At 38.7% G+C, this 24,190-nt stretch overlaps 1 protein-coding gene across 4 annotated transcripts in view; it reads left to right on the top strand.

Moving 5' to 3' along the window:
• The first annotated feature begins 785 nt into the window (after positions 1-785).
• LOC124776569 (zinc finger protein 3-like) overlaps positions 786-24,190 on the top strand; it is a 63,921-nt gene continuing 40,516 nt past the window's right edge. For 2 of the 4 annotated variants that reach the window (XM_047251614.1, XM_047251615.1), the window contains exon 1: positions 786-1,105. The gene's annotated coding sequence lies outside the window, so the exon portion shown is untranslated. The remainder of the gene's footprint in view (positions 1,106-24,190) is intronic. The other 2 variants (XM_047251612.1, XM_047251613.1) reach the window with 1 other exon arrangement.

The following is a 24,190-nucleotide window of genomic DNA, read 5'->3' as shown; positions in this document are numbered from 1 at the left end:
TAAAAATATGTCTCATGCAGAAATACTTAGATACATGTGTGAGTTTGAGAACCTGCATAAAGTGAAGGAAATTAATGACACTTGTCTCCATATGAACATAGTACAGCCTACCGATGTGTATACACTGACTGACAATTTACTTAAACACACTTGGAAATTTATCTAGCACTTGTCTCAAAAACACACTGTCACAAAATTGCAGAAATTATCTTTACATTAAAAGGCTATATAATACCATATCTCTATATTTTTCGACATATAGGCCTAAAGTGGCTCATATCGATATGACATTTACAATTATACATTTGTTGTATGTACCTATGAAAAGTTACTGGTCCTCCTTTCACGTACTTCTCTTTACATCCGTAGCGATGACAATACTGCAACATAGCTGTTACTAAAACTCAAATATGAAGAAACAGTATAAAAAACAGGGCGAGTAGTATAATATTCAAGTTTCGCTATTACCACAAGTTGCAGACACAAGCAGCGTCGTCCCAAAATCTCGAGATGAACCCGCTTTGATATTGAGAAGATGCGCATAGATTTTGCTTACTCCATAGCTTTACATACTCTATGGACGTCACAGGCATAGATGTCTGTGATGTACGTGGCTCGTTTATGGCATGAGCACAGACGTGAAGTACATACACCACAGATAACAGAGCATTTCCAACTTACAGACATGTATGTCTATGGTCAATTATGTCTTTTATGGAGCCCTCTATGACATTATTAATATTAGCCAATCAGCAACCGCGATGCCTGCCTGCCCCGAAATCCATCTAATGAGATCACTGGATTTTTTACATCGTTGGCTCGTCACAAAAAAATTGTTTCTGATCAATAATCTCGTCGTAAACAGTTAAGAAACACAAGTCGTGTATGTGTTGTTATAGATGTTTAAAGAATTGTGTGTGACGAAAATAAAACATACGTCCAATGAAACGTTAATTTTCGTGTAGTAATTGAAGTAGTAAATATTAAACAACTCGCATCCATAAAATGTATTATTAGACCAACATGTGGAATATGTTGGCCAACACTCGAAATTAAAGTAGCGGAGACAGTGTGCAGCACGATGTAGTTCTTTTCTAGCAGAAAGGTACCAAAATATTGATCACTAACGCATTATTTTGTATTGTCTAGGCCCGAGACTTCCCCAAAGCGAGGGGACTGCAAGTAATTCTGCTGATGCTAAGCTGTTTGCGGGGAAATTCTAGTGTCCGATTCCAGTTTGTATATATTTGTTACGCAAATATTTTTTTTTATAAAATATTATCCTTCGTATAATGACCAAATGAATGCGGTTTGGGAACTAGCTATAGTGTGGTTTTGTAAATACACAACTATCAGTAACGTAGCATTTCAGCGCAAACCATTACCAATGTTGCGACGTTGAAGTTACTTATGAAAACATATTTTAGCCTATGTTTCCCTTGTGATATTCAAATGCAAGATGCAGCTTTTGAACGTGATACAAGAAAACGCTGTTTGAGAAAACAGCACAGACCATAACTTTGGCTGGGATACAAAACCCCTGACTGTGTTTTCTCATCACTAACATTTTCAGGTGCAGCACATGGCAGAATACCTACTTTACCCAAATTCATAAATTTATTATATAGATTTTATTTTTCGTATATAATCCCAGCAATTTTTTGTGAATCTGTGGTACCTGGCGGCACAGTTTATATGTATGCTTCTTTTTACATATTTATTAATCTATTCCTTGTTGCCAATCATGTATTTCGTAGCGTGGAAGAAAATATCCATGACTAAACTGTGTAATATTTTAGGTGACAGACCATGCTATTAAATTCTCTGAACATGGTTTTCCATACTCTGCACTTTGTGTGGCCCATTGCTTCATGCAAGTCTTCCAAGTGAATGCCATTCCAGTTCTTTTCATACCAAGTATGTTTGGTGTGCAACTGGTGATGGTAGAGAAGAGAGAAGGTTGTATCCAGTACTGGTATTTAGCCCCTCTCCAGTCAAACACCATCTGGTGGGCTACAAATGTCTATTTCATGGCCAAGCTCTCAGATGGATGGGCAATGACAGTGAGTGTCACATGCCTGCTCTCTTATAATATACAACATAAAGAGATGTTATTGAATCCAGGACATTGTTGTGATGTTTCATGATCATGAATTTTATGCAGCTACTTCTTGTTTCCTTGCCACGTAAATACTGGTAATTCCAATTCCTTCCTTCACTAAGAACCAAACCTCTGAGTTGAACAGCACTGTTGATTTGTACACCAGTTAGCTATACAATGGAGGTTTGTCATTATGTCAACTACTACAATTACTGATATTCTTTTTATGTGATATCAGTCAACGGTGTTCATTTTACTCAGTTTATGCTTCAAATCTGTGGAAATGAAAGTGTCTGCATAATTAATTGTATGCTTCGGTACTTAGTCTAACAAAAACAGGTTTTTATGTCTCAAGGAATAGACTTTTGTGTGGTATTAGCACTACCTTTTAGGATGTGCTCCTTTAATTTGGTTGCTGAATATCCTTACATACTTTTTTGAACTGTCCCAACCTCTTGGGGCAGTCTGACCAAATAAGAATCCTAAAATGAGGTACTGTAATGCTACTGGGGGATAAGTCACTTTAGGATTTTGTAAGCTTTCTCCTTTTTATAAATGCATGCTAGATCCTAGTGGAATCCATCACTGAATTGCCACTACTAAGTAGTTTCACTTGTGAAACTCAGTTTTGGTGTACACTGACACCATATTGGGGAGTTGCACCTACCTGCCTGCATTCCTTTTCATTTGACTGTTACATTTAAAGAGAGCTGCCAATTTAAATGATAGTCATTGTCTGCAAATTATTGTACATGGCCAATGAATGTGACAAGAAGTAAGTGGCAGCCTTGCCACCAGATAAGAAGCTGCTGCATCCAGCAATGCCATTTTATATGGTAGTGGCAATTACTAGTAACATCCACTTCGTTATTTTCACGCCAGAAGTGTAACTTGGTTGAGGACACCAAGATGTCAATTTTGTTATTGTTCCAACCAGATTTTGGGAAGTATGTACACTATATTGCTCAACAGACATTGTTCGAATATACGCAGGAAGAAACTACTACCGTTTGATAAACACTGGTCACATGTGGTATAAATCCACGTTAATTATTATTTTTCATCTTTAATGATAAATTGTCACAAAAAATATACATCCACATTACCAGCATATGTAAACCGGCAGTTATTGTTAACGGTAGCTACAGACATTTCAGAAAGTCATTATGACATGAGAGATGTTGTAGTGGGGTATATTTTCAATTGTTAGTATGCATGCCCATCAGAGTAAGGAGTCTGCTGGCAGTGTGCACATAATTTTCATGCATGAATATAGAATTGTAATGATGTAACTGCACTCACTCTTCTGTGTATCGAAACCAAGTCATGATTATATTCAGAAATCTTTGTAGGAATTCCAAAGTTCTTTGAAGGGCTATTGGCATAATATTCAATAGGTGCTTGGTATTTTCAGAGTGCAGAACTGTAGAGCTAGTTTTAGCCAAGTCATCTTGATAGGCTAGTATGAAATTATCAAGAATATGTTAACATTTTTCTTTTTAATTTGTCATTCATGTATTTACAAACAGGTAATTAGCAATTGCCACTTAATTCATTTAGTTGTTCAGCAGGGTGTTGCTGTGCATTCTTTTCAGTTTCAAGCAGCATGGAACTTTGTAAATGTTCTGTTTACTAATGACTTGCAAACTTTTTTAAATTTGCCCCAATGTACCATACTAGTTTTTGTAATGCAAAGGATAAGTAAAATTGAATATGTACAGACTCATATTTCCATAGTAGTAGTTGGGTCATTCCAGTGTAATGGAATGGGACATTTGCATTACATTTCAACAAGTTGCATATTTCAAAATTAAATTTCTGTTGAAAGAAATGTCTCTCTCTCTCTCTCTCTCTCTCTCTCTCTCTCTCTCTCTCTCTGTGGCCATAAAGTTGCATCGACCTTAATTGCTGTCTCTGACAGAATTACAATGTCACTGGCAAAACTCAAGGTTTTTATCCTACTCCGAGTTTTTCCTTTGTTTCCTTTGCTGTGTGCTCAAAATATAGATTGAATGACATCAGGGATAGGCTACAACTCTGTCTCACTCGCTTCTCAACCACTGCTTCTGTTTCATACCCCTCGGCTCGCGTAACTGTCATCTGGTTTCTTTACAAATTGTAAATAGCCTTTTGCTCTCTGTATTTTACCCCTGCCACCTTCAGAATTTGATAGAGGATATTCCAGACAACACTGTCAAGAGCTTTCTCTAAATCTACGAAAGGTATAAATATAGGTTTGCATTTCCTTAACTTATCTTCTAAGATAAGTCATGGGGTCAGTACTGCATTGCATGCGCCTACATTTCTACGGAATCCAAATTGATCTCCTCCGAGGTCAGCTTCTGCCAGTTTTTTGTGTTAGTATTTTGCATCGATGACTTATGACAGTGACAGTTAAGTAATTTTTACACCTTTTAAAATCTGCTTTCTTTGGAATACAAATTATTATATTCTCCTTGAAGTATGAGGGTATTTTGCCTGTTTCATACATCTTGCTCACCATATGGAAGAGTCTTGTTATGGCTGGCTCTCCCAATGCTATCAGTAGTTGTAATGGAATGTTGTCTACTCCCGGGACCCTGTTTTGACTTGTCAAATTTTACACATGGTATCATATCTCCCATCTCATCTTCATCTGTATCCTCTTCCATTTCCATAATAGTGCCCTCAGTTACATTGCCCTGCTTTCCCTTCTTTGCTTAGGACTGGTTTTCCATCTGAGCTCCTGAGAATCATACAGGTGCTTCTCTTTTCTCCAAAAGTCTCTTTAATTTTCCTGTAGGCAGCATCAATCTTACCCCTAGTGATATATGCTTCTATTTGTCCTCTAGCCATTCCTGCATAGCCACTTTACATTTCCTGTTGATCTCATTTTTGAGATGTCTGTATTCCTTTTCGCCTCCTTCATTTACTGCATTTTTATATTTTCTCCTATTCGTCAGTTAAATTCAATATCTCTTGTGTTACCAAAGGGTTTCTACTAGCCCTCGGCTTTATCCTCTGCTGCCTTCACTATTTCATCTCTCCAAGTTACCCATTCTTCTTCTACTGTATTCCTTTCCCATGTTCTTGTCAATCGTTTCCTAATGCTGCCTCCAAACATCTCTACAACCTGTGGTTTTTCAATTTATCCAGGTCCCATCTCCTTAAATACCTACCTTTTTGTAGTTTCTTCAGTTTTAATCTACAGTTCATAACCAGTAGATCGTAATCAGCGTCCACATCTGCACCTGGAAATGTCTTAAAATTTAAAATTTGGTTCCAAAATTTCTGTCTGACCGTTATATAATCTGAAACCTTCTGATTTCTCTAGGCATTTTCCACATATATAGCCTTCTTTCATGATTCTTAAACCAAGTGTTAGCTGTGATCAAGTTATGCTCTGTGCAGAATTTTACCAGGTGGCTTCCTCTTTCATTCCTTACTCCCAGGCCATATTCACCTGCTACTTTTCCTTCTCTTACTTTTCCTATTGTCAAATTCTAGTCCCTAATGACTAAAGATTTTCATCTCCCTTAACTGTCTGAATAATTTCTTTTACCACATCATACATTTCTTCGATCTCTTCATCATCTGCGGAGCTAATTGGCAAATAAACTTGTACTACTGTGGTAGACATGGGCTTTGTGTCTGTCGTGGCTACAATAATGCATTCACTATTCTGATTTTAGCAGCTTATCTCCATTCCTAATTTTTTTTATTCATTATAAAACCTACTCCTGCATTACCCATATTAGATTTCGTATTTATAACCCTGTATTCACCTGACCAGAACCCTTGTGCCTCCTACCATCATGCTTCACTAATTACCACTATATCTAACTTTAACCTATCCATTTCCCTTTTTGAATTTTATGGCCTACCTGCCCAAGGGATCTTACATTCCACACTCTGATCCATAGAATGCCAGTTTTGTTTCTCATGATAACGATATCCTCCCGAGTAGTCCTCACCCAGAGATCCAAATGGGGGACTATTTTACCTGTGGAATATTTTACTCAAGAGGATGCCATACCATTTAATAATACAGTAAAGCTGCATGCCCTCGGGAAAAATTACACCTCTGGTTTCCCCTTGCTTTCAGCCATTGGCAATATCAGCACAGCATTGCTGTTTTGGTTGATGTTGCAAGGCCAGTTCAATCAATCATTCACATTGTTGCCCCTACAACTACTGAAAAGACTGCTGCCCCTCTTCAGGAACCACTCATTTGTGTGGCCTCTCAAATAGATACCCCTCTGTTGTGGTTGCACCTGCAGTATGGCTAATTGTATCACTGAGGCACGCAAGCCTCACCACCAGCGGCAAGGTACATCATTCATGGTGTGGGGGGGGGGGGGGGGGGGGGGTTGGGCGGCGATTACTGGCATACAGTATGACTTTGATTAGTATTTGGTATTTGTTGCTTATAAAACATAATTGCATTGAAAATAACATTACTGTTTGGTAAATAATATGAACTTCTAGATTTCACTGTGATGGAATATGACAGTTAAGCATACAATTTTTCTCTGCGTTAAATGGTATGTTTCGATTACAGCACAAGTAAATTTTATGAATTACTAATAGAAATGCTACAGAATTTATAAAAACACAAATACAGAAAATTAATCATACTATACCTACGAAAACTTGCCTTCTGAAATTATTTCTTTCTTATTAGCGGAAATCTAGGTTTGCAGTCACTGTTAGACAGGTACGTGCCGAGTAAAACTGTGAGGGACGGGGAAAACCCACCGTGGTACAACAACAAAGTTAGGAAACTACTGCGAAAGCAAAGAGAGCTCCACTCCAAGTTTAAACGCAGCCAAAACCTCTCAGACAAACAGAAGCTAAACAATGTCAAAGTTAGCGTAAGGAGGGCTATGCGTGAAGCGTTCATTGAATTCGAAAGTGAAATTCTATGTACCGACTTGACAGAGAATCCTAGGAAGTTCTGGTCTTACGTTAAATCAGTAAGTGGCTCGAAACAGCATATCCAGACACTACGGGATGATGATGGCATTGAAACAGAGGATGACACGCGTAAAGCTGAAATACTAAACACCTTTTTCCAAAGCTATTTCACAGAGGAAGACCGCACTGCAGTACCTTCTCTAAATTCTCGCACAAACGAAAAAATGGCTGACATCGAAATAAGTGTCCAAGGAATAGAAAAGCAACTGGAATCACTCAATAGAGGAAAGTCCACTGGACCTGACGGGATACCAATTCGATTCTACACAGAGTACGCGAAAGAACTTGCCCCCCTTCTAACAGCCGTGTACCGCAAGTCTCTAGAGGAACGGAGGGTTCCAAATGATTGGAAAAGAGCACAGATAGTCCCAGTCTTCAAGAAGGGTCGTCGAGCAGATGCGCAAAACTATAGACCTATATCTCTTACGTCGATCTCTTGTAGAATTTTAGAACATGTTTTTTGCTCGCGTATCATGTCATTTCTGGAAACCCAGAATCTACTTTGTAGGAATCAACATGGATTCCGGAAACAGCGATCGTGTGAGACCAAACTCGCTTTATTTGTTCATGAGACCCAGAAAATATTAGATACAGGCTCCCAAGTAGATGCTATTTTTCTTGACTTCTGGAAGGCGTTCGATACAGTTCCGCACTGTCGCCTGATAAACAAAGTAAGAGCCTACGGAATATCAGACCAGCTGTGTGGCTGGATTGAAGAGTTTTTAGCAAACAGAACACAGCATGTTGTCATCAATGGAGAGACGTCTACAGACGTTAAAGTAACGTCTGGCGTGCCACAGGGGAGTGTTATGGGACCATTGCTTTTCACAATATATATAAATGACTTAGTAGATAGTGTCGGAAGTTCCATGCGGCTTTTCGCGGATGATGCTGTAGTATACAGAGAAGTTGCAGCATTAGAAAATTGTAGCGAAATGCAGGAAGATCTGCAGCGGATAGGCACTTGGTGCAGGGAGTGGCAACTGACCCTTAACATAGACAAATGTAATGTATTGCGATTACATAGAAAGAAGGATCCTTTATTGTATGATTATATGATAGCGGAACATACACTGGTAGCAGTTACTTCTGTAAAATATCTGGGAGTATGCGTGCGGAACAATTTGAAGTGGAATGATCATATAAAATTAATTGTTGGTAAGGCGGGTACCAGGTTGAGATTCATTGGGAGAGTGCTTAGAAAATGTAGTCCATCAACAAAGGAGGTGGCTTACAGAACACTCGTTCGACCTATACTTGAGTATTGCTCATCAGTGTGGGATCCGTACCAGATCGGTCTGACGGAGGAGATAGAGAAGATCCAAAGAAGAGCGGCGCGTTTCGTCACAGGGTTATTTGGTAACCGTGATTGCGTTACGGAGATGTTTAATAAACTCAAGTGGCAGACTCTGCAAGAGAGGCGCTCTGCATCGCGGTGTAGCTTGCTCGCCAGGTTTCGAGAGGGTGCGTTTCTGGATGAGGTATCGAATATATTGCTTCCCCCTACTTATACCTCCCGAGGAGATCACGAATGTAAAATTAGAGAGATTAGAGCGCGCACGGAGGCTTTCAGACAGTCGTTCTTCCCGCGAACCATACGCGACTGGAACAGGAAAGGGAGGTAATGACAGTGGCACGTAAAGTGCCCTCCTCCACACACCGTTGGGTGGCTTGCGGAGTATCAATGTAGATGTAGATGTATAGTTTTTATAGTATAGGCAACCATGAACTCTGCTGCAACATATTTACATACAATAATCAAGTAATTAAAAAAATACTTTTTATGTGGTTAGTTTCACTTTTCATTGGCTGGTACTGTTTCATGAATTATTTGTTTTGAATACTAAATTGAAACACCAATGGCAGAAGTAACCCTTTTCTTTTGAAGTTCATTGTCTACATGTGTACTCTGTAAACCACTATGAAGTAGAAGACAGAAGGTACTTTCCATTGTACTGGTACCAGTTATTAGGACTGCTGTCATGTATGGAGTGTGGGAGGAATGATTACTTAAATGCTTGTGTGTTTGCTGTAATTAGTCTAATCATATTTTCATGATCCCTGTGGAAGCAATATGTAGGGGAATGTAGTATATTCCTAGATTCCTTAGTTGTTGTAGCTAGCTGTTAGGATAGTTTACTACTGTATTCAGTGCTCTGATAGTTGAGGAGTGCACATTGTTTGGCATTTCCATGACCATGATGTTCTGCCATGGATCAAATATACCTGTTACTTTTTAAATGACTTTATGTCTGCCATTGACTATACTATTTATTACAATATCCACATTGAATTTTTGACCTTACATCATTTTCAAGTGGTGGAGCTTAAAACACAATAGTAGTAATTATTAGTAAAAAGACTACAGCTGTCTTTTCAGTACCTATAACCACTTAAAAATGATTTAATGTTAAAATTGGAATAGAGGATATTACAATAAATAGTACAGTCGAAGGCTAATATGGAGTCATTTAAAAAATTATGCGAGACAGAGAAAATACAGTCATGTAAACGTGTGACTATTAATGTAGCCCGTGTGTGTGTGTGTGTGTGTGTGTGTGTGTGTCTGTAGCTTCATTGCATTTACCCTGTATCCTATTAGTACTATTTTATATCCCTACATATTTTTTGCACTCTGTAATAAGCAGTAAAGGTAACAGCTCACTGAATATTAGAGGCATTGGGTTGTTGAAAACCTCATAAATAAGACTGAAAAATTTGCTGGCTGTTTGGTGTGTAAGGCTATGGTTCATTATATAATAGTAGCTCTGCTCTACAGCTCGAGCAGTAGAACTTATGTGTGAAGCTAGGGTTTACTGTTTTACACATTCAAAGTGTTCTCAATCTGTACCAAGGCCTTTCTATCGTATTGACCATATTATGAGACACACTAGATATGTACGTTTAATTTATTTTTCACTTCTGATCAACTTATTATCATTATTTTGAAGCTTCTGTTTCTACCTTTTATTCAGAAAAGGAAACACAGTGATGAGAAGCAGTATATTGCCCATTGATTGAATTGAAATTCTCTGTTATATATCTCTGCAGCTTCACTACAGTTTATTTGCCCTCTCTCAAAGTAATCCACTTTTTTCGCCCTCATTGAAAGAGAGAGACTTTTTTCCTCTTTCCCACTACACCACAGTTTTTCTCATTTGAAGTCTGATGTGCACTGCAACAGTTTAAATGTTTGCTTTGTCTGTGTATATCGACCTAATAATGCCATATAGTTTCTGTAGCAACAGGTATTTAATATATTACTTGATGATGGTAAGTGGATCACTCACAAAAAGGTAATGCCTTTTCATATTACAGTACACTAAAACAGGTTTTACCAAAACAACTGTACGAGGGATTAGGTGTCAGAGTTGCATGCTGTACCTAACTAGTTAACTAGCCAGTAAGAATTCTGATGTAGAGGAATGTGATTATAGTTTACCGGCCAGTTCACTTGGAAGGTATAGGTTTGATTTCTGTATTTTCTGTAATGTTCTAGGACTTAATAGTTTTACATTTATAGAAACATCCACACACAGTTTTTGGTCAGACTTGAGTTGCTTTAATGACGTAACTTCAAGAACTGGTTTCAGTTGTGCTGGGCTTAATTGTGTTTGAATCAGAAATTGAAAAGGTATGATATACTTTGCGTTCACCCTCTCTTTCTGAAAGAAGTTTCCCTGGCCCTAGTGATTTTACCAGTACTTACATCCCGTTTTAGTCGACGTTCTTATTGTAAACCTTATTGGATGTTATCCATTAATAAGGAAAATAATATGGAAAACAGCTAAAATTATTTTTGAATTTTTCAGCTAGTTTGACAGAGTTGTTTCCCAGAGGACTAAGTGGGTCTATGAAAGGGCTGCATACAATATGCTTGATGTATAGATCACTGCTGCCTTGTGGGCAGCTTTGCATGTCTCCACACGCATCTACCACTATACTCTGCAAACCATTGTGAAATGCATGGCAGAGGAAATGTCCCATTGTACCAGTTGTAATGTATAATTTTATATATATAAATTTTCGGTGCCTGCATGTCACGTCTTTCAGTGTCACACAAATTTTTATTTTTAAAGGCGATCACTTAAGACTATTTCCATGGGTTCGCCCCTCAGATTTCTCCCTCATATCACAAAATTGTCGTCTGATGTAGTACAAACTGAAAAAATAAATTCCTTTTAAAGCACAGTTTCGTATATAATTTATATTCAAAACCTTACGTCTGTGTCACAGAACAAATCCTACATCGAGAATACTTTACACAAGTTTAAGGGAAGAAATGCTTCCGATAATTATTACAGTATTTAAAGAACATCAAAATATGAACAGGCTGAAATGAACAAACAGTACATGAGACTATGTTAATCAATTCAACTGTAAGAAGCTAAGGAGCATATTATTAGCAAAATGAGAAATATGCAAAAGTGAAATGCCAAAATGAGCACTTCTCAGTAAATCAAAACAATCAGAATGGCTGAAAGAGATCACAGTAACATGAGCCATAAACGAATAAGAGGTAAGCAACTAAGCAAATGAGAGAATAGGCAAAAATGAGATGCCAACAAAATGAGAGCTGGCCAAACTTCGTCGGCACTTATATACGGTTGCGCTCGTGGCGGCACCTTGCGCCTCGTACACAACACACGCGCCTGCGATCGCAATGCACTCTTAGCGCTTGCGGCGGCGTCTAGCGGCCCATATGCAAGTTGTGCGATTGCTGTCCCAGGTCGACCCTTAATCTATGATGTTACACAGTTATTAGGTCTTTTTCCCATTCCACTCATTTACGGAGCACGGGAAGAATGATTGTGTAAATGTTTCTGTGTGCTCTGTTTTAAGTTTGTTTGAAACACTTTCAAAGTTTGTTTTCAAGGGATACTTTGCATCTTATCTTCCAAGTGTCCTACACTTCATGTCTTTCAGTGTCTTCTTGGTTCTCTCTGATGGATCAAACAAACCTGTGACCAGTTGTGCTGCACATCTCTGTATACATACAATATCCCCTGTTCTGTTTTGTGTGGGACCTACACACTTGAGCATTTAAAAGGCAGACATCTCATTAAACAGTGGTGGATACTGGGTTTGATGAATCAAGAGCTGCTAAGTGAACAAAGATCATGACTTGATGTCATGAATCAGAAGGATTTGGTGGAAAAGCTATGAGAGAAACTCCAACCCTGTGATGTGGTGCACTCTTAGAGGATGCGGGAGCGTAAAGACAAAACAATCATTACTGAGAAGCCCTGAGTCACCTGCCTCACTTGAGTTTAATTAGGCTTTTTCTGTGTGAATTTCAGTGGGGCTATATATGCCATTCACTGATTTACATCTACATGACTAATCTGCAGTTTACACTATTTACCTGGCAGTTTGTTCACCAAACCACATTCAGACTGTTACTGTACTGTTCCACTCTCGAACATTGCATGGGAAAAATGAACACTTTAATCGTTCTGTACAAGTTCCGATTTATTTTGTTATTATCATTTCTCCCTCTGTATGTTGGTATCAATTAAATATTTTTGCAGAGGAGAAAGTTAGTGATTGAAATTTCATGAAAATATTTCGCTAGAACAAAGAATGCCTTTGTTTTAATGATTGTCATCCCAACTCGCTTATCATATCCATGACACTCTCTCCCTTATTTTGTGATAACACAAAGTGAGCTGCCCTTCTTTGCACTTTTTCGATGATGTCTGTCATTCCTTTCAGGTAAGCATCCCGTATTACACAACAACACACGATCATAGGGCAGACAAGTGTAGTGTAGGGAGTCTCTTCATTACTCCTTTGCATCTTCTAAGTGGTCTATCAATAAAACACAGTCTTTGGTTTGCCTATCCCACAACATTAAGTATGTGATCGTACCAATTTTAGTTGTTTGCAGTTGTAATTCCAGCCTTTAGATTTGTGTCATTTATTGTGTAACTGAAATTTAATGGGTTCCTTGTAGTACTCGTGTGAGTGGCCTCACACTTTCGCTTATTTAGAGTCAATTGCCATTTTTTACACCATGCAGACGTGCCTTTACTAAGTGCCTGTCATTTTACAGTTGGCTCTGATCTTCTAATGACTTTACTAGATGCTAATGACAGCTTGTCTGCAAACAATCTAATAGGGTTGCTCAGATTGTCTCCTAATTTGTTTATATAGTTTAGGAGCAATGAAGTGGCTATAGCACTTCCTTGGGGAACACCAGATGACTCTTCTGTTTTACTTGATGACTTTTCATTTATTACTGTGAACTGTGTCTTTTCTGACGCTAAGTTGTGAATCCAGTTGCACAACTGAGACTATCCTCTGTAGGCTTGCAATTTGATTAGAAGTCTCTTGTGAGGAATGGTGTCATAAGCCTTCTGGAAATCTAGAAATATGGAATCAGTTCGAAATCTTCTGTTGAGAGCACACATTACTTCGTGTGAATAAAGAATTAGTTGTTTTCAACAAGAATGATATTTTCTGAATATGTGCTGACTGTATCATTAGACCATTTTCTTCGACTTAATTCATTATGTTGGAACACGGTATATGTTCCAAAATTCTGCTGCATGTAATGTCTGTGATATGTGTCTGCAATTCATTGGATTACTCCTATTTCCTTTCTTGAGAATTGGCGTGACCTGTGCAACTTTACAGTTTTTTATGTATAAATCTTATATGTGATTTGTATATGATTGGTCAGTATGGAATGATTGCATCCGCATACTCTGAAAGAGACTTAATTGGAATGCAATGTGGACTAGAAGACTTGCTTTATTAAGTGATTTAAGCTGCTTTACTACACCAAAGGTATCTACTTAAAAGTTACTCATTTCATCATACAGATTCTAGTGATTGTGTTTAACTGCCACGGAACAGCTGCATTAAAACAGTAATAAAAGCTGAGTATTATATCATCATGGTTAAAATTGATTGACACTAAGAGAAAGTAATAATAATATAATACACATTGTTACTTAGAACATAGTTATCATTACCATGAGAGAGAAGTGTGTGTTACACATCTGCTCTGGTACTCCGTAAACCTCTGTATGGCGTGTGGCAGGAAGTACACATGTACCAGTATCCTTTTTCCCATTTCCTATACCTGTTATGGAATATGTGGTAGCAGAGTGTTTCTTAGTGAGATATATGCCTGCATGGAAGTATAGTAATATGTTCATTGACAGTGGGAATGTTAAGAGTAAATCTTTCTGTAATGCAAATCGTCTTTCTACTTTTTGTAATCACCTTCCTTTTGAAATTCAAAACTATTTCAGCAAACATCAGGCACCTCACACTCCACTAAATTGTTATGCAGTAGTAATCTCAGAAGAGTGTGTTTAAAAGTAAATGTCTAATTTATGTGACAAAACGGCCTTGCTGTGCTGGTGCTGCAAACGGCTGAAAGCAAGGGGAAACTACAGCCGTAATGTTTCCCGAGGGCATGCAGCTTTACTGTATGATTAAATGATGATGGCATCCTCTTGGGTAAAATATTCCGAGGGTAAAATAGTCCCCCATTCGGATCTCCGGGCGGGGACTACTCAAGAGGACTTCGTTATCAGGAGAAAGAAAACTGGCATTCTGCGGATTGGAGCAGTTAGGTTAGAAAATTTAACAAGGGAAATGGATAGGTTAAAGGTAGATATAGTGGGAATTAGTGAAGTTCGGTGGCAGGAGGAACAAGACTTTTGGTCAGGTGAATACAGGGTTATAAATACAAAATCAAATAGGGGTAATGCAGGAGTAGGTTTAATGATGAATAAAAAAATTGGAGTGCGGGTAAGCTACTACAAACAGCATAGTGAACACATTATTGTGGCCAAGATAGACACGAAGCCCACGCCTACTACAGTAGTACGAGGTTATATGCCAACTAGCTCTGCAGATGATGAAGAAATTGATGAAATGTATGATGAGATAAAAGAAATTATTCAGGTAGTGTGAAGGGAGACAAAAATTTAATAGTCATGGGTGACTGGAATTCAAGAGTAGGAAAAGGGAGAGAAGGAAACATAGTAGGTGAATATGGACTGGGGGTAAGAAATGAAAGAGGAAGCCGTCTGGTAGAATTTTGCACAGATCATAACCCAATCATAGCTAACACTTGGTTCAAGAATCATAAAAGAAGGTTGTATACATGGAAGAAGCCTGGAGATACTGGAAGGTATCAGATAGATTATATAATGGTAAGACAAAGATTCAGGAAACAGGTATTAAACTGTAAGACATTTCCAGGGGCAGATGTGGACTCTGACCACAATCTATTGGTTATGAACTGTAGATTAAAACTGAAGAAAGTGCAAAAAGGTGGGAATTTAAGGAGATGAGACCTGGATAAACTGAAAGAACCAGAGGTTGTACAGAGTTTCAGGGAGAGCATAAGGGAACAATTGATAGGAATGGGGGAAAGAAATACAGTAGAAGAAGAATGGGTAGCTTTGAGGAATTAAATAGTGAAGGCAGCAGAGGGTCAAGTAGGTAAAAAGGCGAGGGCTAGTAGAAATCCTTGGGTAACAGAAAAGATACTGAATTCAATTGATGAAAGGAGAAAATAAAAAAATGCAGTAAGTGAAGCAGGCAAAAAGGAATACAAACGTCTCAAAAATGTGATTGACAGGAAGTGCAAAATGGCTAAGCAGGGATGGCTAGAGGACAAATGTAAGGATGTAGAGGCTTATCTCACTAGGGGTAAGATAGATACTGCCTACAGGAAAATTAGAGAGACCTTTGGAGAAAAGAGAACCACTTGCTTGAATGTCAAGAGCTCAGATGGAAACCCAGTTCTAAGCAAAGAAGGGATAGCAGAAAGGTGGAAGGAGTATATAGAGGGTCTACACAGGGGCAATGTTCTTGAGGACAATATTATGGAAATGGAAGAGGAGGTAGATGAAGATGAAATAGGAGATATGATACTGCGTGAAGAGTTTGACAGAGCAGTGAAAGACCTAAGTTGAAACAAGGCACCAGGAGTAGACAACATTCCATTAGAACTACTGACGGCCTTGGGAGAGCCAGTCCTGACAAAACTATACCATCTGGTGAGCAAGATGTATGAGACAGGCGAAATTCCCTCAGGCTTCAAGAAAAATATAATAATTCCAATCCCAAAGAAAGCAGGTGTTGACAGATGTGAAAATTACCGAACAATCAGTTTAATAAGTCACAGCTGCAAAATACTAACGTGAATTCTTTACGGACGAATGGAAAAACTAGTAGAAGCCGACCTCGGGAAAGATCAGTTTGGATTTCGTAGAAATGTTGGAACACGTGAGGCAATACTGACCCTACGACTTATCTTAGAAGAAAGATTAAGGAAAGGCAAACCTACGTTTCAGGCATTTGTAGACTTAGAGAAAGTTTTGACAATGTTGACTGGAATACTCTCTTTCAAATTCTGAAGGTGGCAGGGGTAAAATACAGAGAGTGAAAGGCTATTTACAATTTGTACAGAAAGCAGATGGCAGTTATAAGAGTCGAGGGACATGAAAGGGAAGCAGTGGTTGGGAAGGGAGTGAGACAGCGTTGAAGCCTCTCCCCGATACTATTCAATTTGTGTATTGAGCAAGCAGTAAAGGAAACAAAAGAAAAGTTCGGAGTAGGTATTAAAATCCGTGGAGAAGAAATAAAAACTTTAAGGTTCGCCAATGACATTGTAATTCTGTCAGAGACAGCAAAGGACTTGGATGAGCAGTTGAATGGAATGGACATGGTCTTAAAAGGAGAGTATATGATGAACATCAACAAAAGCAAAACAAGGATAATGGAATGCAGTCGAATTAAGTCGGATGATGCTGAGGGAATTAGATTAGGAAATGAGACACTTAAAGTAGTAAAGGAGTTTTGCTATTTGAGGAGCAAAATGCCTGATGATGGTCGAAGTAGAGAGGATATAAAATGTAGACTGGCAATGGCAAGGAAAGCGTTTCTTAAGAAGAGAAATTTGTTAACACTGAGTATAGATTTAAGTGTCAGGAAGTCATTTCTGAAAGTATTTGTATGGAGTGTAGCCATGTATGGAAGTGAAACATGGACGATAAATAGTTTAGACAAGAAGAGAATAGAAGCTTTCGAAATGTGGTGCTACAGAAGAATGCTGAAGATTAGATGGGTAGATCACCTAAGTAATGAGGAGGTATGAATAGAATTGGGGAGAAGAGGAATTTGTGGCACAACTTGACCAGAAGAATGGATCGGTTGGTAGGACATGTCCTGAGGCACCAAGAGATCACCAATTTAGTACTGGAGGGCAGTGTGGAGGATAAAAACCGTAGAGGGAGACCAGGAGATGAATACACTAAGCAGATTCAGAAGGATGTAGGCTGCAGTAGGTACTGGGAGATGAAGAAGCTTGCACTGGATAGAGTAGCATGGAGAGCTGCATCAAACCAGTCTCAGGACTGAAGACCACACCAGCAACAACATGTGACATGTTGTTGATTGACATTAATGATCTCATAGGGCAATAGAAAATAAAGAAGTGATGGAAGAACCATGTTGAGAAAAGTGATAGTGGAACTGTAAAGTACAGCATTGTTCATATGCACAATTAATTCCCAATGCTACCAGAATACATCAAGAAGTGATGGAAAAACAGTGTTGAGAAAAGTGATTGTGGAACAATGATGTACAGAATCATTCAGGCACACAATTAGTTCCCAGTGCTACCAGAATACATCACGTAAGGATTTCTTAATCTTAAAGTACAATCCTGCATTCCTAACTTCTTGTACAACTAGAAATACAAGTGTTTTTGCCATGTCACTTGGGTATGTAAAAGTATCTCAATTTGCTGCAAGTATGGTGAATCGTAAAATGAAGATGGAATGGAATACATATAACCTCTGCCTTTTGTTGACTGCTTAGATAAATGTATAGTGTGTAGAAGAGACTTATAATTCCATGCTGTAGAACGTAAAATATAAGAACTAAGAATTTCAAATTGACTGCAATATATAATGGTGGAGAAGCACCAACAGTTGCTAATTTTCTCGTCTGTTGCTTCTGTTATCACGAAGTCAGCGCGCAAAATTGATCAGTACAGACAGATTCTTCCAAAATCATTTCTCGCCATGCTGACGCTGCTCAGTGAAAAGCTGGTGAAGAGCTAAGCAGCCATGTGGCATTGAGGTTCTGTTATTAGAAAGAGCAGTCACCTGATGGAAGCCACAAAAATTAAATGGTAGCAGGACTAGTTGGATACTATGCAATCAACAACTCAAGCTTGAACTTATAGATAATGTAGGGCTTGGTAGGTCATGTGAAGTGATGCTAATGTATTCACATTAAAATCTCTTAGCTAGCTTACAAGATTATCAGTATTGTTGCAGCGAAAGTTATTGCTCTATCATGAGGGATAGGAGGTTACAATGTTCAAGTGAAGACAAGTCAGAGAGAACATCCCATCATCAGAATTTACAATTCAAATAATTAAAGAAAGATAGTGGCAGGAATTTATCTGTGTGAGGAGCTCACTAATACCAATTTTTTGGGATATGGGAGCCCCATATTGACAACACTGACATTATACGGGCTGAAACAATATATTACATTGGTCTTATCAACAGAACTAAATTGCACAAAATGTTTTGTACCTACCTCACGTTTTACACAGTTTTTTTGTGTGTACTTTTTCAGTACCATTTTTGACCACTTCCGGTCACTATGTACAGACTCCTGTGTGCTGAAGGTAAAAGAAAACCCTTCATTGTCAACGTAATTCAGTAAAACATACTGTACCTCCAATTATGAATGGGACAATTTGGCTTGCATATACTGCTCATTCTGACAACTTGTCTCATTGGCTTAGTTCAACGTACTGTGTGTATGTTGTCACTTCATGGTAAGAAGAACTTATTGATATGTGAAGCTGTTTACTGATTTAGTATATGTCACAGCAACATAGTTTGAACATTCAGCTGCATTATCAGATGCAAAACATTGAAAATATGCCTTGTAGTGGTTGCCCACTGTCTAAGCCACCAGCCAATAATTGCTACCTACAGATTATGGCTGAAAGGTGCCTCAAGTAGCATACAAAAGAACTGTGTGTTCCAGTTCTGGGAGCCAATGGGAGGGCTCTGTAGATGCATATAGTATGCAAGTCTTAAAACGATCAGTCTGTCCTTAGGCATCCACTATGAATAGCGGTACAAGCCCTCCAGCAGTGTGGTGCATGAAAAAAGGATGAACAAGGGAACATTTGGAATGGATCCCGTATAGTGGCATCAGGTTGTATTCGTTGACAAGTGTAGAATTTGTGTGACACTTGATTATTGTAGAAGAATGTGTGGATGGCTAGTGCAAGGGTTCATTTATATTTTAAGTTACTTTATTGTGATCTTCAGCTCAGATTAGTCTGCAAACCCTTGATTCGTTGAATATTCTTATTATCTGTAGAACAACTTAATTTTTTCTAAAAACCAGAACTTGGCAATTATGATCTTTTGAGGCTTTAAATACAACGCATATAAGATGATGAGTATCTTGTTGTAGGAGACCTTTTGGATAACAAATAAGAAGTGGTTTTTCAAAAAAAAAAAAAAAAAAAAAACCACACACACACACACACACACACACAGAGACTGGTGCAGAAGACTCTTTGCTGACCTTGATTGCTTTGCCTGTCAGGGCTCCAATCCAAAAACACCTTCAACTCTCTTGGAACAGCATGGAGACCATGCAAAATAATACCTCATGCAAATAATAAAATACACAAAATAGTACTTATCGCCTAATAAGTTTTCTTACATAAAATTAAAACTTTATATTCTGAATGATTATTCTGCATAACAAAAATACATAAATTCTACTGATAAAGCTTGTTCATTTATATTCAAAGTTAATATGAGATTTCATTTCCACTCAATGAAATTATTTATTTCTGAACTTTGGCTACAAAATATCTATCAGGAAAATCTTGTATGCTTACACCAGGTACCTGCAGCCTCATACGTTCAGGAGAAATATGGAATTTGGTATTTTTGGCCTGTCTCATATACAGTTGTGGAGAGTGTCTCATCGCTGTTGAGGGTAATTTGTGGGCAGTACAGTATAGAGACAGACAGGGCTGGTGGTCTGGTGACAAAGTGTGTGCATGGAAACTGAAGCTTGTGAGGTCAGATCATGTTCAGACTGTGGAAAATTTCAGTCCACCTTTAACCTAGCCTTCATATGTCAGTAATTTGCCAGAAATGACACATGGTTTGAATTTCACATTAAACTGTGGGTGCTGTTTATCCATAGGAATACTGGGGTAAATTAGGCAAGTATCAGGTGGCATTTAATTTAAAGACTTACAGCAAGCAATTGAGCCACTGTGATTATCATCATCATCATCATCATTTTCTTCTTCTTCATGATCAAAGCATCTTCCATCCAATTGTCTAGCCCTACAGTTAATGCTTTGATGTTGAGTTCATCTTTCAAGATGGCAATGGATGAGCACACTGTGCCCTTCCCCCGGGAGGGAGCAATCAACTTAATGAAAGCACCTGCATACGCAGTTGACATGAAGCTACAAGGGTAATCCCAAAAGTAAGGTCTCCAATTTTTTTATAATTACTTAGACCTGTTTATTTCTACAATGGTTTACATCAGTTTACAGCTTGAACATTTAGCTATTTTTCGACAAAATCACCATTTCTGTCGATGCATTTTTGTAGATGCTGTTGCAGTTTTTATATGCCCGTGTCATACCAGCTCGCCACCATGCTGTTCAGAAAGTTATGAACCTCTTCTTTCACCTCTTCATTGGAGCTGAATCGCTGGGACCACAATTAACGCTGACAGGTACTATGAGACTCTGAAAAAACTCAAACGGGCAATTCAGAACCGGAGAAGAGGAATGTTGAGCAAGGCCGTACATATTCTCCATGACAACGCTTGCCCACACATGGCTCGGAAAACCATTGCTCTCCTGGAACGGTTTCAGTGGAACATAACCACCCACCCACCCTATAGTCCTGACTTAGCACCCAGTAACTATCACCTGTTCCCTAGATTAAAAGAACATTTGGCCGGAAAGCGATTCAGCCCCGACAACTAGGAGAAAGAAGAGGTTCATAACTTTCTGAACAGCATGGCGGCGAGCTGGTATAACATGGGCATACAAAAACAGCCACAGCGTCTAAAAAAGTGCATCGACAGAAATGGTGATTATGTTGCAAAATAGCTAGATGTTCAAGCAGCAAACTGATGTAAACCATTGTAGAAATAAACATGTCTAAGTAATTATAAAAAAATAGGATACCTTACTTTTGGGATTACCTTCGTAGTTTCATGTCAACTGCGTATGCAGGTGCTTTCACTAAGTTGATAGCTCCTTCCTGGGGGAAGGTGTTCATGAGGTGGGCACAGTGTGCTCATCCATTGCCATCTTGAAAGATAAACTCAACATCAAAACATTAACTGTAAGGCTAGACAATTCCATGCAAGATGTTTTGATCATGAAGAAGAAGAAAATGATGATGATGATGATGATAACCACAGTGGCTCAATTGCTTGCTGTAAGTCTTTAAATTAAATGCCACCTGATACTTGCCTAACTAACCCCAGTATTCCTACGGGTAAACAGCACCTACAGTTTAATGTGAAATTCAAACCATGTGTCATTTCTGGCAAATCACTGACATGAAGTCTAGGTTAAAGGTGGACTGAAATTTTCCACACTCTGAACATGATTCGACCTCACAAGCTTCAGTTTTCCGTGCACACACTTTGCCACCAGACCACCAGCCCTGTCTGTCTCTATTCTGTACTGCCCACAAATTAACCTCAACAGTGATGATACACTCTCTACAACTGTATATGAGACTGGCCAAAAATACCAAATTCCATATTTCTCCTGAACCTATGAGACAGCAGGTGCGTGGTGTGAGCATACAAGAAAGTTATGAACCTCTTCTTTCACCTCGTCATTGGAGCTGAATCACTGGGACCACGATTAACGCTGACAGGTACTGTGAGACTCTGAAAAAACTCAAACGGGCAATTCAGAACTGAAGAAGAGGAATGTTGAGCAAGGGCGTACACATTCTCCATGACAACGCTCACCCACACATGGCTCGGAAAACCATTGCTCTCCTGGAACGGTTTCAGCGGAACATAATCACCCACCCACCCTATAGTCCTGACTTAGTACCCAGTGACTATATTACTGTTCCCTAGATTAAAAGAACGTTTGGCCGGAAAGCGATTCAGCCTCGACAGCTAGGAGAAAGAAGAGGTTCATAACTTTCTGAACAACATGGCGGCGAGCTGGTATGACATGGGCATACAAAAACAGCCACAGCATCTAAAAAAATGCATCGACAGAAATGGTGATTATGTCGCAAAATAGCTAGATGTTCAAGCTGTAAACATTTGTAAACCATTGTAGAAATAAACAGGTCTATGTACTTATAAAAAAATAGGAGACTTTACTTTTGGGATTACCCTCTTAATTGAGCATGTTTGGGACCATCTGAAACGTGCAGTGTGCTGTTACATGTACCCTCCTCATCGACAGAATGACCTCAGTAGTGCAGCATCGAAGAAGGGGCCATGTTTCAACAACAATGCGTTGATAATATTGTGAGCAGCATGTTACATGCATGTGATGGAGCAACATGATACTGAATACTAACCAACAGCACAGTTGTGCATTTTTGTAGATACTGCATTAAGTTTGGTTATTGTTTTATTTTTATTTCACAGTAAAGTTATTTTTTTGGTTTCTTAGGTAGGCTTATTCTTTCATTCGTTGCTGTCCTTGAAGGTTTGCAAGTACGCAGAGGCTACTTTTTTTAGCTCCTTAGTTAGGATTCAGCCTCCCATTGCAGCAAAGGGACAATGAAACAAAGTTAGGATTTCATTTCCAACAGTGAAGAGGGGAATAACGGATATTTCTTCATGGCAGAGCTGGTGTCCACTCTGTCTGGCACTGTAAACAAAGTACTTTGTAATAAGCAAATTCATTACACCGTATGAGACAAGGGTAACCTGTCATGTTCTTTTAATATTTCATGGATTAAAAAAAAATGGCTTCTCAAACCAGGTAAGAACCATAAATCACTAGCTAACTATTACAGTATTACTATTAGTTGCTGCCCAGAGGAGAACTAATGAATAATGTGCTTTCCAAAATTGAAAGGTCTCTTAGTTTCTTCCATCATGGTTTCTGGAGAAATGTGAATCCTGATAACTGGCCCTACTGGAGGCAGTTATATAACAGGATTTGCTATGCAGATAGTACCTTTTAATTGTTTTATTCAGCATAAAGTTTATGGTATTACAAAGAAGCATAGAATCTTCAAACATCTCGAAAAATATGTTCCCAGATGACCCTCTTCATACAGCTCTTTCTGTCTAAGCGTTTTTTTCCACTTTTACAGTGGCATGTGCTGCCCAGCCAGTTAGAGTACCTCTACACACACACACACACACACACACACACACACACACACACACACACACACACACACACAGAATGGAGCAGTGCCATATCTGTAGCAATCAGTAAGCCATACATGCGTCCTGGGTAATTCCAAATTCTGAGTTCTGTAGGTAGCTAAGTCTTGTTGGCTGATTTTGTATTTGGCAATCCCAGGTTTTTTGAGCAGAACACTGGTACGTGCTACTCATCAGCTGTAAACCATTAACTCTTTTGTGTGGTTGAATATTCACCATGGGTCATGGTGGTGGAACATTGTGTGTCACAATCAATGGGAGCATGATTTAACCATCAAATTATGTTGGCCTACCTCCTTTTTTTTTTTTTTTTTTTCTTCGAGTTGTATTACATGCTGATGGTAGTAGAATGCTGTTGTGGTACAGTTGTTAGCTGGCAGCCTTTGGGGTACCTGCTGCAGACCAGGTATAGAAGGCATATTCAAGTTCTGTCTAGTTTGATTATTACTATACATCCCTAGTTAATCGTGGGATTGCCATGTCATGTAATTCTAGATATAATTAAAAAAAATCCAACAGGATCGGATCAAGGAGCAATAAACCCACTCAACAAAAAGGGCTTCCAATTACTCAAGGCAAACTTCACCTCAGAAAAGAATGCTGATGAGTAGCTGGACGCATAACATGACTCAACTGTATTCTTAATTGTTAAGAAAAAGGAAGGTGGTTATGAAAAAGTGTCACCTTGCTATAGCAAGG

This window comes from Schistocerca piceifrons, chromosome 2, assembly GCF_021461385.2.
Source record: "Schistocerca piceifrons isolate TAMUIC-IGC-003096 chromosome 2, iqSchPice1.1, whole genome shotgun sequence".
NCBI lineage: Eukaryota > Metazoa > Arthropoda > Insecta > Orthoptera > Acrididae > Schistocerca > Schistocerca piceifrons.
The sequence above is the reverse complement of the archived record's forward strand: the minus strand, read 5'-3'. Positions and strand labels throughout refer to the sequence as shown.